Source organism: Euprymna scolopes, chromosome 3 (genome assembly GCF_053919585.1).
Source record: "Euprymna scolopes isolate OS-2025 chromosome 3, ASM5391958v1, whole genome shotgun sequence".
Classification (NCBI taxonomy): Eukaryota; Metazoa; Mollusca; class Cephalopoda; order Sepiida; family Sepiolidae; genus Euprymna; species Euprymna scolopes.
The window spans coordinates 183548018-183568247 of record NC_136484.1 but is presented as its reverse complement, the minus strand read 5'-3'; the positions used below and the strand labels follow the sequence as shown (position 1 = coordinate 183568247).

The following is a 20230-nucleotide window of genomic DNA, read 5'->3' as shown; positions in this document are numbered from 1 at the left end:
ATATATAAGCACATATATAGATACATACTGACATAGGTTCTCATATAAATATATATGTGTGTGTACGTATGTCCATGTCTGTGTGTGTAGAACCATTAGTCGTGGTAGAACTTTCCAAAAAAGAATCAAATACATACATTCACATACATACTAGCCTAGCACAAACACAATACTAACACAATAACAAAAAAGCGACGGTATGTCTTCTATGCTTATTTCGATATTTACCTATATGAACATATTTTTTAACGATCACGGATCTTTATAGCGGACCGTATATTCGTGCTAAACAGTTAATTTTTTTTTCTGTAGCAACATATTTTCAGTCGATGCATCAGTTTTCGAAACACTACTAATTGTAATCGAAACATTCCGGACTTAGATGCAGACTCTCTCAGCACTCTTTAATCAGTGTGACAAGTCCTTAGCACAACGCCTGTGTAACAAGATTAGGAAGTCAATATGTTTGTAGTAATGCATTTTACAATGCACATTCACCGAAGAGAGGCAAAACCTACGTTCAACATGCTGGACAGTTTGATGAGCGACGTTCAAAATGTGTCTTTTATTAGTACTGACAGTTTAAGTCTTAAGTAAAGTTCTGCAACTAATATTATTAATGTATTTGGCCAGTCTTATTTTTCGACAAGAGCAGTAAGCAGTTAAAAGCTTCTACAGCGACGAGATTGTCAACGCCTAAAGTGTTAGATATTCGACAAATAGCTATCCGGAGATAATAACGGTTGACAACAAATATCGACTGTCATTTATTGTAACTCTAAAAAATAAAGTGCTATTATTTATTATTTAATATTGTACAACTTTTTTATAAATAAGTATATTAAATATTTTTGAGTTATTGCTAAAAGATTTTGTCCTTTTCTTCTCTTTTCTCGCAGAATATGTTTTGATACAAGTATAATATATTTATAAACCTCATGTACATAAAATTATTTTATGAATTACTTTATAGTCTCGTGGTAACTCCGTTAATCATTATATGCAAAATCTGCGACCAAAAGAACAATACATTTTTTTAGTATACGTAACAAAATCAAAGAATTAGATAATAGATTGGTCTGCAATTTTTACCGTTTTTTTTTTCGGAGACAAAAAAATTCATAATTTATGTAAAATGTTTTTTTTTTCGAAGGAAACGTGTAATAATTTATTGAAACGTTTAATTATTTATTTCCGTTATGCAGTGTTTGCTTTATGATGCGAGTGAGCATTCTGGGGTTAATACCTTAATGCAAAACAACAAATTTAAATGGTAAACGAAGGGTGTGCAATAAGTAATGCCTCTGACCCTCTTCCAGTTCAGACAACTAGCTGAAATTTTGCATGTGCAATGATTTATATCTCTACGGGTTATGTGGCAAATTACAGCTCTGAACTAATTGTGGTTTCTGTTTTACAGGTGCTTGAACTAAGTCAGGTGTGAAATGGATGCATATGCAAATGGTCATGAATGAGTTTCCACAGACCCTGTACTAATGTTGACATCTTGGGCTATTTGGCAATATATATATATATATATATATATATATATATATATATATATATATATACACTTGTGCCCGATATTATTCATACCCCTCGGATCTTTGAGATTTCTATAAGAATATTGCTCAAACCAGAAGGTAGACAATATTAAAGGGATTTCAAACAATAAATCAAACATAAGCATTTAATTTAAACTCAACAAATAAATAAATTATGCCAGTTTGAAACATTATACAAAGAAAAACAATAATGGCACTAGTTCAAAATTATTCATACCTCTCTTACTAATAGTCAATAGCATGCCCTTTATTCTTAATAACTGCCTGTAACCGTTTGGGATATTTATCAACAAGGTTTTTACAAGCATCAACACTGATTTTTGACCATTCTTCAATGCAGTAGTTCTCCAAATCCTTCAAATTTCTAGGTTTCCGCTTTTTAACCTCAGTTTTCAATATGTGCCAGAGGTTTTCGATAGGGTTCAGGTCGGGACTCTGGCTAGGCCATTCCAAAACATTAATTTGATTATCCTCAAACCATTTCTTGACTATTTTGGCAGTATGTTTTGGATCACTATCCTGTTGAAGGACCCAGTTTGGTCCTAAATGGAGCTTCTCCGCATCCTGTCTAATGTTTTTCTGGAGTATCTCCAAATATTGCTCCTTCTTCATGGTTCCATCTATCTTGACCAAACTACCTGGACCACTAGCCGAAAAGGAGGCCCAAAACATTAGGCTACCACCACCATGTTTCACCGTGGGTATGGTGTTCTTTGGGTTGTAAGCTTCTCCTTTCTTCCTTCAAACGTAAGAAGCATCCATATGGCCAAAAAATTCAATTTTTGTTTCGTCAGTCCACAAAATACTTGAGAAAACGGACTCTGGAGAATTCACATGGGTCCTAGCAAACTTTAGACGTGCTGCAAGGTGTTTTCCGGTGTGCAATGGAGTCCTTCTTGGTCTTCTTCCTTTCAGACCATTTTCATGCAGAGTCCTTTGCAATGTTTGCCTTGATATTTTTATGCCAGAAGACTCCAGATTTTCTAAAATGTCCTTATTAGTGGTGGTTGGATTTGCATTAACACTTCTTACAATATTCCTGGTGGCTCTAGCAGACAGTTTCCTTTTCCTTCCTCTACCAATCAAGTTGTTTGTTGTGTGGTGGCTCTGGAATTTTTTGATGATGCTCTGTACTGTTGCTGTAGGGACCTCAAATTTCTTGGAAATTGACTTGTAACCTAAACCATCCTTATGTGAATTCACAATTTTAGTCCTAAGATCATTACTAAGCTCTTTTTTCTTCCCCATTCTAATAATTTTTATTCTTTTATTGGTTTTCAGTTGATATCATTTAAATTTCTGAAAAATGCAAAAAACGAAATGAAATTAATCAAAGGTTGTATAAAAGCATTCAAAATAAGAATCAAGCAGAAAACAAACAGTCAGAAACTCGATTAATACTGAAAAAATAAGGGGGTATGATTATTTTTGAACATTGCAGATTTTATAAATAGCTGTATATTTCTTTTATTACAAGTATCCCGAGATTTTAAAATGACGAAAATGATCAGAAGAGGTTTATTAAGAATATGTATCAATATGGACGTAAACAATAAATTCTTACAAAAGTTACACCTAATAAACTCAATTTTCAAGGGGGGTATGAATAATATCGGGCACAAGTGTATATATATGCGTTCGTCTTATTTGTAAATTCCCGTCACGTTAAATATATACGTCGACGCGAATTGCGGTTGAAATATTTAACTTTGTGTTTTCATCTAAAATAATTTGTTTCAAAATTTTCTTTTATTTGCTAGCCCCTAAATATAACGTGTATGGTCTATTTGAAAAGTAATAAAAATGTTACACCGACAAAAAGACGCTGGTCTAAAAAAATCTTATCAGCATAATTCAGAGTAGGTCATCGTAATCACATAATTCTGTCATCATGTGCACCACTTATAAAGGTCTTGAGGCCACTGAAACGATAAAAATTAATGTGTACCTTAATTTGCGATGAAGGTGAAAATTGAATAATTTTATTTGTTTTACAGCATGGCTCTTTACGTTGGACTTGAAAACGCACATGTTATAGTAAACTTGGAAGCAACTCACGGGTATTGTGATCCACAGACGAGCAGTTATAAGAAAACAACTCGTCTCATAGAATATTTAGTTAGTTTTAGCAGAGGTAGAATTTGCTTAGAGTTGATGTAGCTAGTCAAGTGTAAGACAGGTACTGTATTGTATACATTTAACCGAATGTAATCTTTTTAATCATGCCATTGTGAAATAGTAGTCTGCATATTTTTTTATATCGGCAAAATGCACATTAAATGTTTAATTTAGCAAAATATTTTTATGCTGCTTGCACGCCTGAAATGTAACGTTTTTATGCGTTCTTTTCTACTATGCAAAAATTATCGCAGAAACAATGAAAGAATCGAAAATAAGAAAAGATTTTTGTATAATTCAAAATTTCAAATTTTATTAAAAATAAAATGTCAGTTCGTTTAGCATAGTTTTTCATAGTTACAGCATTACAGAATCTCAAGCTCGGGGAATAAAAGTCAGTACGTCCGCTTTCCTGATTATCACATTTCTCATGTTTAATAGATTTAATTGTTTTGGCACGAAATTCTGCAAATTGTTTTAAGACGATAAGATATGCACCCTTACAAAAATATTTACAAGTTCAATTTTAGTCGCCTTCAATTTGATATTATCAAAACAATTCCAATCGCCACTATTCTGATATACGTCACGTTTTTTCTATGTTACGATGCAGTTTTACTATCCCACCTTATTCCGATCATTCACAGAATGTTTTTTTTTTTTTTTTAATTTTTTTTTTTTTTACAAAGGCATCACCACATTATCAAGGCCCAGAGGCCACTCAAGGATAAGGGTTAAAGAGTGTACAGTAGAAGTTGGTCAATATAGTAATCATTAGTAATGAAAATTTGGTAAATTTAATAACTTATATGGAACGGCTCATCAAGAACTTATTTACCTTAGACTTGAACACAACTATATTGTAGTCAGCCGGAAAGCAGGAAAACGGAAGACAATTCCACAGGCGTGCAGTTCTAAGAAAGAAGCTTTGTTCATGGAATCTATGTTTAGGTTTAGGCACAGATAAAGAGTGGGGGAAATTATTGATAGTGTTTACAGCTAGACGAGTGTTTCTTGTGAAAGTTTGGCGAGGGGGGACCATAGATTGAAGCTCAGTTGAACATGTTACAGAAAAAAAAAGAAATTTAATGCTGGCGTTCACAAAACAAAGCCGATAGCCATTAGTCGCGTGCTCTCGTGTAATGAATGAATGCATGAATGTAGGATTGACATGAAATTCTTAAAGATAAACTAAAATGACTGAAAATGGGCTGAAATGACTGAAATAAATCAAAAGTAAATGACTTAGAATAAAATTAAGGATGAATTGAATGTACTTAAGATTGACTTGAATGCTTAAAAAATAACTGGAATCCTTAAAAAAACAACTTGAATGATCTAGAGAATGACTTGAATGACTTTAAAACTGACTGTTTGTAAAGTGAGTGATCATTTTACATTAAATAATTATAGAAAAGTTATCCCCCACTTTATATCACAAAGTTGCAAGCGTGTAGTAAGAACAGATACTACACTTTGATCTTGGCCTTTTGTATTTATTTGCTCCCCCACCGAACAAATTAGGCACAAGGCCGATTTTGAATTTGAGGAGTGATAAACTCCCCGGTGAGTAGGGGAGCTGGATAGTTACAATTGATATGAAGGGTTGCTCCTACATTGACCAAGGTCTTATATGTGGGGTTGACCCCACATCTGGTCTTTGCTTGCAGTATCTGCCAGACAGATACTACACTTTGATCTTGGCCAAAAGGCCAAGAAAAGGGTATTTATTTGCTCCCCCACCGAGCAAATTAGGTACAAGGCCGATGTTTAATGTGAGGAGTGAAGGGGAAATGGGGATCAACTCCCCTGGGAGTAGGGGAGTTGGATAGTGACAATTGGTATGAAGGGTTGCCTCTACATTGACCAAGGTCTTATATGTGGGTTTGGTATTTATTTGCTCCCCCACCGAGGAAATTAGGCACAAGGCCGATTTTTAATGTGAGGAGTGAAGGGAAAATGGGGACCAACTCCCCGAGGAGTAGGGGAGCTGGATAGTGACAATTGGTATGAAGGGTTGCCTCTACATTGACCAAGGTCTTATATGTGGGGTTTGCCCCCACATATGGTTTTTGCTTGCAGTATCTGCCAGAACAGATACTACACTTTGTTCTTGGCCCGAAGGCCAAGAAAATCTTTAAAAAAAACCTTTGATCTTAACCAAAAAGGCCAAGCACAAAAGTGTTACGGACAGACGACCGACCGGTCGACTAAATAATAAATGTTACATTATTAGGTTGCTTTCAAATTTACATTTATTCGAGACCAAATTTGCTTAGGGGCGTAAGAACGAAGAAAGTAATTAACACCAGAAGAGAGAAAGTGCGTGGTTTGTACAGCGAGACTGTACAAACCACGCACTTTCTCTCTTCTGGTGTTAATTACTTTCTCCCGTGAGGAGGAGTGCAGAGAAAGACAGACTAAAAGTTTGGCAAGGCAGGTCCGAGTGCTGCTTCGCAATTAAGTGGTGAGACTAGATCATTTCATCCCTCGAGAGTGAGGGAGAAATGAAGAAATTTAACAACAATGAACAAAAAGTCAACAAAGTGAAAAAATAAGTAAAAAAAAAAAAACGCCTTAAACCTTGGCGGATCCCTTCTAAGAGCAAAAGTTTCGTAACTGATAAGAACAGATACTACAATTTGATCTTAGCCAAAAGGCCGAGAAAATAAATACAAGTGTTAAAAGTATAGTATCCTCCCACCCATAACTCAATAAAAGAAAACACTGTGTTGTAAACATAATATAAACAACACTCAGTCTTTTCTCTGTTTTTAAATGACAGATTATTTATTTTGTCCAACACCTGAATAAACTGTTATTTTGATAAAATAACAAGAATTTGCAGTTGCTCGTTGAGTGGATTCAATTTCAATTCAGACAGACATTCGCAGATGAAGAATTTAGCAGCGTATGCGAAAAGAAAAGCAAACGTCGTTGGATTATTCATGTAGTCTTAAATCAAATAACCCAGTGTGGGCAAAATAGTCCGGCGGAAATGAAGAACATCAACTTGTGTCTTTGACATAACCCGGAGAAGACTCCTGAATAAGACGACTGCTACATCATAGAAAACATAATTTATGTGCAATCATATTATTTCAGTTTGCAATACATTTAAAAATGCCGTGTTATTTATATTATATTATGTTATTTATATTATATTATGTTATTTATATTATACAGACAATAGTTTTCATCTTGCATGTTGTTGTCACACCGGTCAATGTAACCCCGAACTTTTTGGGATGTATCTTGTCGAACCTAATAATATTTATGTCGAACTCGGAATTCCTTTTGTCGAACCCGGGAATCTGAGCGGAATTTCGGAATTTGTAAGGACCTGTAACAAAGTAGATAAAGTACTGGGTAGAATTCAGTGAAGCTATACTCTTCTGAATATTAGAAGTCTAATTCTCAGTCTGGACGAATTACTTACGGTTTCTAAGCAGTCAAGGCTGACAGAATAAGAGCAAACTATCCCCTTTGGAATAAATAAAGTTGTCCATTCTAAATTCTAAAAACAGCATCCAGAATATGACAAAATAAGTCTGAAGACTGCCTGTGATTGCATCGAGAGAAACGTGAAAATATCTCTCAAGATTAGAACAGTATTCAGAACAATTCAAATAATTCGAATTATTAAGACTGTACGAAAAAAAATCAGAAAATTACAAAAAATGTCTGCGAACAAAAGAAACTTACCTTTAGGAATAACAATTGGTGCCGTTTGTCACTTTGTAAAATTCCAAGAAAAAAAAGTCACCCGTAAAACAGAAAGTCGTGCCTATAATAAAAAAAAGAACAAAATGATTTTTTATTGAATTTAATTAGAGATATAGAGGAGATTAAAAATAAAATGCATAAATATTTGAGTAACAAGATCTAGACACTTAAGATTTAATTAATCTACATTGACATTAAATTAAACAACTTCGATGAATTCGATTCAGATTAAAAGTAATGAAAATAACTCTTGAACCACTTGTTTTCAAGAATGCCTCTGGTGTTTGAAGTCAATGAGAACATACTTTAAACATATGGCACACTGCAAGGCATTCACATGTCTATTAGCTTTGCTAAGTAATTTCCATGCGTTTCTCTTCCACATCTTTCTCTCTAGTTAAATGTTTACTAAGCTATGTTTAAATTGGATATGACAACAAATGATATCGTATGTAATCAGATATGTTTAAAAAGTTTTATTTAGTTTGTTCTTGTGCTACGAGTTTAGAAGATTAAAATTTGTAATACGATTTAATGGAAACAGATTTATTTGTAACGAAATTATTTGTCGAACAAAGGAAACAGATAAAAAAGAATGATAATAATGATAATACTGATAACATAATAATAATAATAAAAATAATAATAATAATAATAATAATATGTAATAGCTAATGATGTCTAGGACTATAAATATAACTGTATATTTTTTACAGAAGCAGGTTATGCAAATATAGGTTATTGAATTGCATGAAAATAAGGGTCTCATCTGAGACTACAATTTTTCTTTTGATAATTTGTGATTAAAAAAATAAGTTTTAAGGTAATAATGCATGCAATGTGTAATTTTAAAAGCAAGAGTATATCAATATTTGGGTTTGTATTACTGTACACATAGATTCGAAAACGTTGTCAAAAAACAAATATATAACAAGTAAATGTTATCAAAGGCAAGATACGTTACTTTTCTACCTAACTGGATATATTTTTTGTGTTTTTATTCAATGTAACATATTTATTCAGCTCGAAAAACATACAGTGTTTACCGATGTATTTTTTTATCGTTATTTCCATGGCTACTGTATATATCCATATATATATATATATATATATATATATATATATATATATATATATATATATATATGTATGTATATATGTATATATACATATATACATATGTATATATGTATATATATATATACATATATACATATGTATATGTATATATATACATATATATGTATATATATACATATATATGTATATATATACATATATCTGTATATAGCTACTTCATTTACTCACATAAAATTAATATACGAAAGTATAAATTTATGCGTAAAGTTTTAGTATTTACTTCAAAAGTGCTCAATACGTAGGTAGAGCGAGTTAGTTATAAAATATATATGGCGATTGAGCTACACTGAATATTCCGCGTTCCATCCACTCTGGGATTCTTCAGGCTTATGCGCATAATAACTAACTAACTAACTAACTATATATATATATATATATATATATATATATATATATATAAAGAGTTTAGGAGATATAGTGAACAATTTAAGGTTATTTGATTCGTCAGAAAAATATAAATTTGATTGCGATGAATAAATAAATAAATATAGGCCATTTTACTCTTATGTGTATACTTATTTAACCAATATATTCGAATCAAACTATTTGTAAACCCAGTTATTGTTCTGACATTTTCAGATGTTTATTTTCTGCAATGCATTTCGTGAGATATCATTAATTATTTAAATGAAACAAAGAACATGAATAAGAAATATCCGTTTGATAAAAAATGGGAACATTAGTTTGTAAGTAAGATAGATTATATATTGTTCATATCTTAGATTTTGTTTGTGCAAAAATAAATGACGATGACGAACAAGTTATTGTTTTTTAATTTCATCAGAAATTTAAAGCCGAATTTGAAACATTTTATGTTTTTCTTCCGTTATAACTTAGTATTAATTTTAATTTCACAATAATGTCTACTTCATCAGTTGATTGTTGTAAAAAAATATTCCTTATTAAATGGTTGGGTCAATTTCTAATCAATAATGCGGTTAGTTTATGATTAGGTAGTACTGCTTCACCATTTTACCGTAGCACATTGGCAAAAATACGTAAGGATTTCATTTAATTCCGAATCTTTTAAATAAAATAATCCAAGATAAAGGATAGATATTTAATGGCTGTTAGATAAAGAAGACATCTTTGTTTTCAGAATGTGGTATCAATTTTTCAAACGTCTATTTCCAATAAAATAATCTTTATCTATAATTTCCAAAGCGAAAGAAGTATACCAACTAAAATCTAATGAGTTATAATGCAATTTGGTTGGTTCCATAGTAAAAATTATTTCGATGTTTTCCAGCTAACGATCTTTTTGTCGTCTGAAATATTTAGAAAACATTTGAATTCTGATTTAACGAAACAGAGAAAATTAAATATCTTTTCGTCAGATATCTGAAACGGTTCTAGTAAGAAATATCTTGCCACAGCGAAAGTACATATTAGCATATATATTTATATAAAAAAAGTTCTTTTTATTTGCTTTCTTCCCTGGCGTCTAGAGCATAATATAATACACGTTTAAATCTTAACATGAATCTGTATAGGCAAGGTCGGCAGATTTATAATGAAAACAACAAACATAACATTTCCTTTTTACAATAAAATCCCTTTTATTCAAACATTCATACACAATTCAATAATCGTTATTGAATTGCGTATGGGTTGTATACAGCATGAAACCACAATTAATAATGTTTTTATCGATCTAACATGATCATAATCTAACATGATCATAATCTAACATGATCATAATCTAACATGATCATAATCTAGCATGATTATAATCTAACATAATCATAATCTAACATAATCATAATCTAACATGATCATAACCTAACATGATCATAATCTAACATGATCATAATCTAACATAATCATAATCTAACATGATCTTAATCTAACATGATCATAATCTAGCATGATCATAATCTAACATGATCATAATCTAACATAATCATAATCTAACATGATCTTAATCTAACATGATCATAATCTAGCATGATCATAATCTAACATGATCATAATCTAGCATGATTATAATCTAACATGATCATAACCTAACATGATCATAACCTAACATGATCATAATCTAACATGATTATAATCAAACATAATCATAATCTAACATAATCATAATCTAACATGATCATAATCTAACATGATCATTATCTAGCATGATCATAATCTAACATAATCATAATCTAACATAATCATAATCTAACATGATCATAATCTAGCATGATCATAATCTAACATGATTATAATCTAGCATGATTACAATCTAACATGATCATAACCTAACATGATTATAATCTAACATAATCATAATCTAAAATGATCATAATCTAACATGATTATAATCTAACATGATCATAATCTAACATGATCATAATCTAACATGATTATAATCGAACATAATAATAATCTAGCATGATTATAATCTAACATGATCTTAATCTAACATGATCATAATCTAGCATGATCATAATCTAACATGATCTTAATCTAACATGATCATAATCTAGCATGATCATAATCTAACATCATCATAATCTAACATGATCAATTATAACATGATCATAATCTAACATGATCATAATCTAACATGATCATAATCTAACATGATTATAATCGAACATAATAATAATCTAGCATGATTATAATCTAACATGATCTTAATCTAACATGATCTTAATCTAACATGATCATAATCTAGCATGATCATAATCTAACATGATCATAATCTAGCATGATCATAATCTAACATGATCATAATCTAACATGATCATAATCTAACATGATCATAATCTAACATCATCATAATCTAACATGATCAATTATAACATCATCATAATCTAACATGATCATAATCTAACATGATCATAATCTAACATGATCATAATCTAACATGATCATAATCTAACATGATTATAATCGAACATAATAATAATCTAGCATGATTATAATCTAACATGATCTTAATCTAACATGATCATAATCTAACATGATCATAATCTAGCATGATCATAATCTAACATGATCATAATCTAGCATGATCATAATCTAACATGATCATAATCTAACATGATCATAATCTAACATGATCATAATCTAACATGATCATAATCTAACATGATTATAATCGAACATAATAATAATCTAGCATGATTATAATCTAACATGATCTTAATCTAACATGATCATAATCTAACATGATCATAATCTAACATGATCATAATCTAGCATGATCATAATCTAACATGATCATAATCTAGCATGATCATAATCTAACATGATCATAATCTAACATGATCATAATCTAACATGATCATAATCTAACATCATCATAATCTAACATGATCAATTATAACATCATCATAATCTAACATGATCATAATCTAACATGATCATAATCTAACATGATCATAATCTAACATGATCATAATCTAACATGATTATAATCGAACATAATAATAATCTAGCATGATTATAATCTAACATGATCTTAATCTAACATGATCATAATCTAACATGATCATAATCTAGCATGATCATAATCTAACATGATCATAATCTAGCATGATCATAATCTAACATGATCATAATCTAACATGATCATAATCTAACATGATCATAATCTAACATGATCATAATCTAACATGATTATAATCGAACATAATAATAATCTAGCATGATTATAATCTAACATGATCTTAATCTAACATGATCATAATCTAACATGATCATAATCTAGCATGATCATAATCTAACATGATCATAATCTAGCATGATCATAATCTAACATGATCATAATCTAACATGATCATAATCTAACATGATCATAATCTAGCATGATCATAATCTAACATGATCATAATCTAACATGATCATAATCTAACATGATCATAATCTAGCATGATCATAATCTAACATGATCATAATCTAACATGATCATAATCTAACATGATCATAATCTAACATGATCATAATCTAACATGATCATAATCTAACATGATTATAATCGAACATAATAATAATCTAGCATGATTATAATCTAACATGATCTTAATCTAACATGATCATAATCTAACATGATCATAATCTAGCATGATCATAATCTAACATGATCATAATCTAGCATGATCATAATCTAACATGATCATAATCTAACATGATCATAATCTAACATGATCATAATCTAACATGATCATAATCTAACATGATCTTAATCTAACATGATCATAATCTAACATGATCATAATCTAGCATGATCATAATCTAACATGATCATAATCTAGCATGATCATAATCTAACATAATAATAATCTAGCATGATCATAATCTAACATGATCATAATCTAACATGATCATAATCTAACATGATCATAATCTAGCATGATCATAATCTAACATGATCATAATCTAACATGATCATAATCTAACATGATCATAATCTAACATGATCATAATCGAACATGATCATAATCTAGCATGATCATAATCTAACATGATCATAATCTAACATGATCATAATCTAACATGATCATAATCTAACATGATCATAATCTAACATGATCATAATCTAACATGATCATAATCTAACATGATCATAATCTAACATGATTATAATCTAACATGATCATAATCTAACATGATCTTAATCTAACATGATCTTAATCTAACATGATCATAATCTAGCATGATCATAATCTAACATGATCATAATCTAGCATGATCATAATCTAACATGATCATAATCTAACATCATCATAATCTAACATCATCATAATCTAACATCATCATAATCTAACATGATCAATTATAACATGATTATAATCTAACATGATCATAATCTAACATGATCATAATCAAACATAATCATAATCTAACATAATCATAATCTAACATAATCATAATCTAACATGATCATAATCTAACATGATCATAATCTAACATGATCATAATCTAACATGATCCTAATCTAACATTATCATAATCTAACATGAACATAATCTAACATGATCATAATCTAACATGATCATAATCTAACATCATCATAATCTAACATCATCATAATCTAACATCATCCTAATCTAACATGATCTAACATAATCATAATCAACATCATCATAATCTAACATAATCATAATCTAACATCATCATAATCTAACATCATCATTATCTAACATGATCTAACATAATCATAATCTAACATCATCATAATCTAACATCACAATTATCTAACATGATCTAACATAATCATAATCTAACATAATCATAATCTAACATGATCATAATCTAACATAATCATAATCAAACATAATAATAATATGACATGATCATAATCTAACATAATCATAATCTAACATGATCATATGGCCACAGAAAACCGCTTTATACGAAGCAATCCTAAAATCAACTGCTGTCTTACTTTAATTATGTTAATCAACATAATTCTTCCTAACATTATATAGCTCAACCGATAAAAGCGTCTCGTATAATTTATCTTCTGGGTTTACGTGATAATTTTGAATAAAACTGTTACATTCTTTACCTATTTATAAAACAATGTCAAATTTAATAATCTCAAATTATACGATTAATATCGAGTATTATGAATATTTTAAAAAAAACATCAAATGAGACTTTCTCGCAAGATTATAGACATATTGGTGGTGGTTGATGATCTCATAAGCCTGTAGGTCTAACGTGTTCAACATGGCTTGGCCTCATAGTTTTAACAGATTCTGTCCTGTTATTGACGCGGATTTCGGACATTCACCGCTCACGGTTGTCGTGACTGAGATGCTATAGAACGAATGAGTGCTGATAAAAGATATTCGCGAATGGAAAAACAAAAAACATCTCATTTTGGAGAATCTAAAACAAATATATTCTTGGTTTTAGATTTGAAAGATGTAAAGAGTCGGGGAAAGATAAAAAAACATTATACGGATTTATAAGCGAATATTTTATGTAAAATTTAATTTTGAAATTATGATAACATGGTTTTGTTTATAATTGTAGATTAAAGCGAAAACGGATATATTTAATAGAATTAATATAAAACTTAGGCTGCTATAAGCAAAAATTTTAATGCGTGAATATATTTATTCAAAACTAGTTTTTTCTTAGATACTTTTATACGTGGCAATAACATGTTTGGAGTAATATAATATGAAGAAGTAATTTTTAAAAATGTTATACGACCGCACACACACACACACACTCACACACACACATATATATATATACATATGCGCGCGTGTGTGTATGTGTGTGTAGACAACCTTTTAAATAATGGTATCAAAAGAGGCTTTGTGGCTGGGCCCGAATCTCCCAACCTTTACCAATCGTCAGTTCCTGCATAGATTAATGCGAAAGCATATAACTTTTATGCTCGTGTGGATAAAAATAATTGTTTATTATTATAAACCCCTTTAAGAAAAGTTCTAAAATGCCCGCAGTATTAATGCTGGAGTCCCTCAGGGGTCCAAATCTCTTTCTGATCTAAATCAATGATCTCTCAAAACACATACTTAAATTATTCGTCGGCATCTATGCTGATGACACGACCATCTACGGCAACACATCAAAGGGCGTAAATGACAAAGTTCTCTCTGATTCTCTCTCCTCTGATCTCGAGCGCGTGGTACAGTGGGAGAAGAGGTGGCTGGTTACCTTTAATGCATCTAAAACCAAACTCCTATCTTTACATCATCAACGCTCTGATCCCCATCTGGCATCAATTGAAATGAATGGCTCTCGTCTAGGGGAGACCCCATGTTTTGGCAAGCTTCTGGGCTTGACCTTTACTCCTGATCTGAAACGGAACACGTACATCAAGTCTGTTGCCAAGGTCGCTGGAAAAATGCTAGGATCCTTCTACCGCTTCGGAAGATATCTCACTACTGATGCAATTCTCTATCTATATAAAAGCCAAGTACGTCCAAGGATGGAGTACTGCTGCCACATCTGGGCAGGAGCTGCTAAAAACAGCCTATCCTGCCTTGACAGAGTACAAAATACACTTCCTGGTTTAGTGGGGGATGCTCTTTTCTCTTCCCTGCTACCTCTCTCACACAGAAGAGACGTTGCGAGCCTATCTTTGTTTTATCGTTATTTCCATGGCAGGTGCTCGTCTGAACTCCAATCTCTAGTCTTCCCTCGCTAATCTTTTCACGATAAACACCCGTCTAGCTAAAACCACTGTCACAAAAATTTCCCCACTCTTTATCTGTGCCTAAATCAAAACGTAGATTTCATAAACAAAGCTTCTTTCTTAGAACTGCACGCCTGTGGAACTCTCTACCGCTTGCTTGTTTCCCTCCTGACTTCATCATAGATGTTTTCAAGTCCAACATAAACAAATTCCTGATGAACCGCCCCCCCTAAGTAATGACACCTTATCAAATCTCCAATAATAATGAATACTGCAACACTATCCCATTGATTACTGTACACAAAATAACCCTTATCCCCGAGTGGCTTCCGGGCCTTGATAAGTGGGGACTTTCATGTAATAAAAAAAGGTAGGGTCTATTCTCTTTTTGTGCTTTGTGTTTATTCAAGGTTGCCTAGTATATGAGATCTATCATATCCAAGTATGGAATCTGGTTAATGGTTTTGTCGATGGTGAGTTCAGACAGAAAGTGTCAGGTGACGTTCACTGTTATTGACAATGGCTCTTATCGAGTTATAGTTTACGTTCAGTATTAGCTTTATGATTTTCTAGTTTCTTTTTTGGAAAAAAATTGACTATCCCGAAATTTTACCCAGTCATGGCTGCCGGAACAAGAGCATATTGCCCTCCTGAATTATATAAGATATTCCTTTCGTAATTCCCTACAAATCCTTCAATTCGAGGGAAAGATTTTCGGATTCGACAGAAAAATTACCGAGTTCGACAAGATACACCTCTAAGGTTACATAGAAAAAAAAAACGTTGTGGAAATATAACACACAATGGAAACATTAGTTTTAAGAATGCAAATGATACGAATAATAGTCAAAATCTCACGACCGTTTTCAATAAAATTTAATATTGATAAAATTAATGCGGGCTTGAGATGAACGTGTAGCTCCATGGCGGCGTTGAGAACTGGAAAGGACGTGTCGAGACGGAAGAGTTTTGTAAATCTCATGTTTGGCGAGATGAACTCTAAAAACGCAAACTGCATGGGTATTTTCGAGAGTACCATGAATAAATATTTTAAACAAAAAAAAACAGTCCGATTTCTTTGCTTTTTTCACCCTTGCGACTGTATCTGCATGCGATGTGTGGGTCTAAATAAAATGTAACAATCGCGTTATGTATACATGATTTGCTGCCGTAAGACCTGACCTTTTCACAAAATGGATAAAAATAGAGAAGGAAAAAAAAGGTTACCAGGGAGAGAATGCAGTCGCAAGAAAAAGTAATAACAATGAACCAAGGAAAACTTTGAGAATTTAAAATCTTAGAATTGCATCACACTTTGGGTATTATCGTTCGGTTTTTCTCTTTTTTCTATTCTGCCTAACTTTGGAATTTGATCTCCTGCTATGTCATTCTCATGGAGAGTAGATAATACAGTGGATGTGTTATCGGCAGCTCCAGTAACTCTGGCTTCTTCTATTTTGTCATTCAGTCCTCATTCAATGAGTGATGTTTCTGACAAAGGGTGAAGAAAAAGCTGCTTAAAGGTCGGTACTACTTGGTGACCAGTAGTCTGAGATGTCGGATATTTTTCTGTCTTTGTCTGTCCTTGTGGCCATGTCACTAGTAAGGGTGCTGGAGGTAAACTTTTTGTCTGGGCTGACGTTATCCGCCTGATAGTCAGGGACCCGAACCTTGGATTAACCACTAAGGAGGCTGTCCTATCAGCAGGCGCAAAGTACTGGGACTGCTGTATTGCCATTTGGTGAGTGGATCTGGACCATGCAGTAGTCTCTGGTGGGGCCTCTCGATGCCATACTAGTGGGTAATTGTTACGGCTTTACCTTTTCGTGTGCTACGAATAAAAAAAAAAATTCCTGTCTTTTTCTCTCTTACTTTGCCGCTCTGTACTGCTCTAACCAAGTATGCCGACCTATTCCACAAATCCCAAAATCTCAACATGAAATATCTCCAGAATAAAAACTCGATTAAACCTAGAACCCCATCTTCCAGCATAGACCCCTACTACCAGGTCTCCTTCTCCAATATCAGGGGTCTACGTTCCAACCTTCCAGAGGTTGAAACCCAATTACAGGAGACGAAACCGGACATATTATTTCTATGTGAAACTGGAATAGGGCCGACCACTTCCCTAGATGAGTTCATAATTAATGGATACTCATATTTAACAGCTAAATCTGACTCCCACGATCGCCATGGGCATAGAATATGTGCCTACATTAAGGATGGCTTCCCATGTGGCAGGGATATCTCTAGAGAAGATCCTAATTTACCCTATATGTGCTTCAGGGTTGCACTTGCTAACACCACTGCATTTATATTTGCCCTCTATAGGCCCCACAACAGCGGAGTTACTATCTTTAAGAGCATATCTGAGAAAATAGACCACATACTGTCTTCACATCCCTCGGCTAACATCCACATCTGTGGTGACTTCAACGTCCATAACGTGGAATGGCTGACTCATTCAAATAAGACAGATGATGAGGGGAGGTTTTGTCATGATTTTGCCATTGCTTATGACCTCACTCAGATTGTTCGCGAACTCACTCGTGTGCCCGATACACCCAATAAATATGCAAGCCTCTTAGACCTTTTTCTCTCAACTTCCCCTGAGCTATGTTCATGTACCGTTCATTCTCCTTTAGGATCCTCCGACCACTCCGTCGTATCAGTTAAGATAAAAACAAAATTTAAGAAGCCATCAGACGTACCCCTCCACCGTACTGTATACCGATACTCTATGGCTGACTGGGATAGCTTCCGTACATTCATATCTGATTTACCTCTGCACTCCATGTTTAAAAAGGAAGTGTCCTCTATAGTATCAGATCTGACCGAATGGTTAATTGTAGGCATAGACCAATTCATACCATCTAAAAAATTCCAACAAAAACCTAACAGCCAGCCATGGTTCTCCCCAGAATGTGCTGCTGCTATCGCGCACAGAAATCACTTTTTCCATAACTACCAACGTAATAGATGCACTGAGACTAAAGCTGCTTTCAGGACCGCCAGCAACCACTGTAAAAGAGTAATAAAAAATGCAAGAGAGCTATATGCCCAGTCTGTTAAATCCAAGGTAGCTGATAAGCGGCTTGGTTCCCACCAGTTTTGGCAAATAACAAATAGGACCCTGAACAGTAGTGTGCGTTCTATCCCAACCATTATCAATGGACCAGAGGTTATCTCGTCAGCGTCAGACAAGGCCAAACTATTTGCAAAGAACTTTGCAGCTAATTCTACCCTATGCGACGAAGGCCATCAACTCCCCATATTTCCTCCTATAACACAGAAAAAGCTAGGTAACATACAAATATCCGTGCATGAGGTCGCCAAGCTAATAAAAATACTAGATTCCAGTAAAGCAACTGGCCCTGATGGCATCCCAATTATAGTGTTAAAAAAGCTTCAACCAGAACTTGCTCCCATACTTACGAAACTATTTAAGCGCTGCCTTAAGGAGAAGTGCTTTCCGACCCCCTGGAAGACCTCATCAGTTTGCCCTGTATTTAAGAATTCAGGTGATAAGTCATCTCCCTCTCAATACAGACCAATAAGTCTTCTGTGTGTTATGAGTAAGTTACTGGAAGCAATATTAAATAGAGAAATAGTCAACCACCTCAGCAGGAATAACCTTCTTAGTGACACAATATGGTTTCCGCTCTGCAAGATCTACCGCAGATGTGCTGACGGTTATATCCCACAGGATTAGTGAATCTCTTGACAAAGGCTTCCTTTCAAGGGCAATTGCTCTTGACATATCAAAGGCCTTTGACAAAGTATGGCATAAGGGTCTACTTCACAAGATTTCAAGCTACGGTATAACTGGAAATCTTTTCTCAATCATTAAATCATTTCTCTCCGATAGGTTCATAAGAGTAGTGGTAGATGGACAAAAATCGGAGGCCTGCAATATAAATGCTGGAGTCCCTCAGGGGTCAATCCTGGGCCCAACTCTCTTCCTGATCTACATCAATGACCTCCCTAAACACATGCTTAAATCATTCGTTGACATCTATGCTGATGACACGACCATCTACGGCAACACATCAAAGGCTGTAAATGACAAAGTACACTCTGACTCTCTATCCTCTGATCTCGAGCGCGTGGTTCAGTGGGGGAAGATGTGACTGGTTACCTTTAATGCATCCAAAACTAAACTCCTATCCTTACATCATCAACGCTCTGATCACCAGTTGGCATCAATTGTGATGGATGGCTCTCGTCTGGGTGAGGCTCCGTGTTTTGACAAGCTTCTGGGTTTGACCTTTACTCCTGATCTGAAATGGAACACGTACATCAAGTCTGTTGCCAAGGTCGCTGGAAAGATGGTGGGATCCTTCTACCGCTCCAGAAGATATCTCACTACTGATGCAATTCTCTATCTATATAAAAGCCAAATACGTCCAAGGATGGAATACTGTTGCCATATCTGGGCAGGAGCTGCTAAAAACAGCCTATCCTGCCTTGACAGAGTACAAAATAGACTTCGTGGCTTAGTGGGGGATGCTCTTTTCTCTACCCTGCAATCCCTCTCCCACAGAAGAGACGTTGCGAGCCTGTCCTTGTT

The 20230-nt window shown here is 33.3% G+C and overlaps 1 protein-coding gene and 1 pseudogene across 2 annotated transcripts in view; both read right to left on the bottom strand.

Moving 5' to 3' along the window:
* The window catches only part of LOC145260338 (uncharacterized), a 1155262-nt gene that overhangs the window by 870987 nt on the left and 264045 nt on the right, over positions 1 to 20230 (bottom strand). For both annotated transcript variants that reach the window (XM_080118258.1, XM_080118266.1), the window contains exon 2: positions 7389 to 7470. The gene's annotated coding sequence lies outside the window, so the exon portion shown is untranslated. The remainder of the gene's footprint in view (positions 1 to 7388; positions 7471 to 20230) is intronic.
* LOC145264213 (U2 spliceosomal RNA) lies at positions 6237 to 6355 on the bottom strand (annotated as a pseudogene).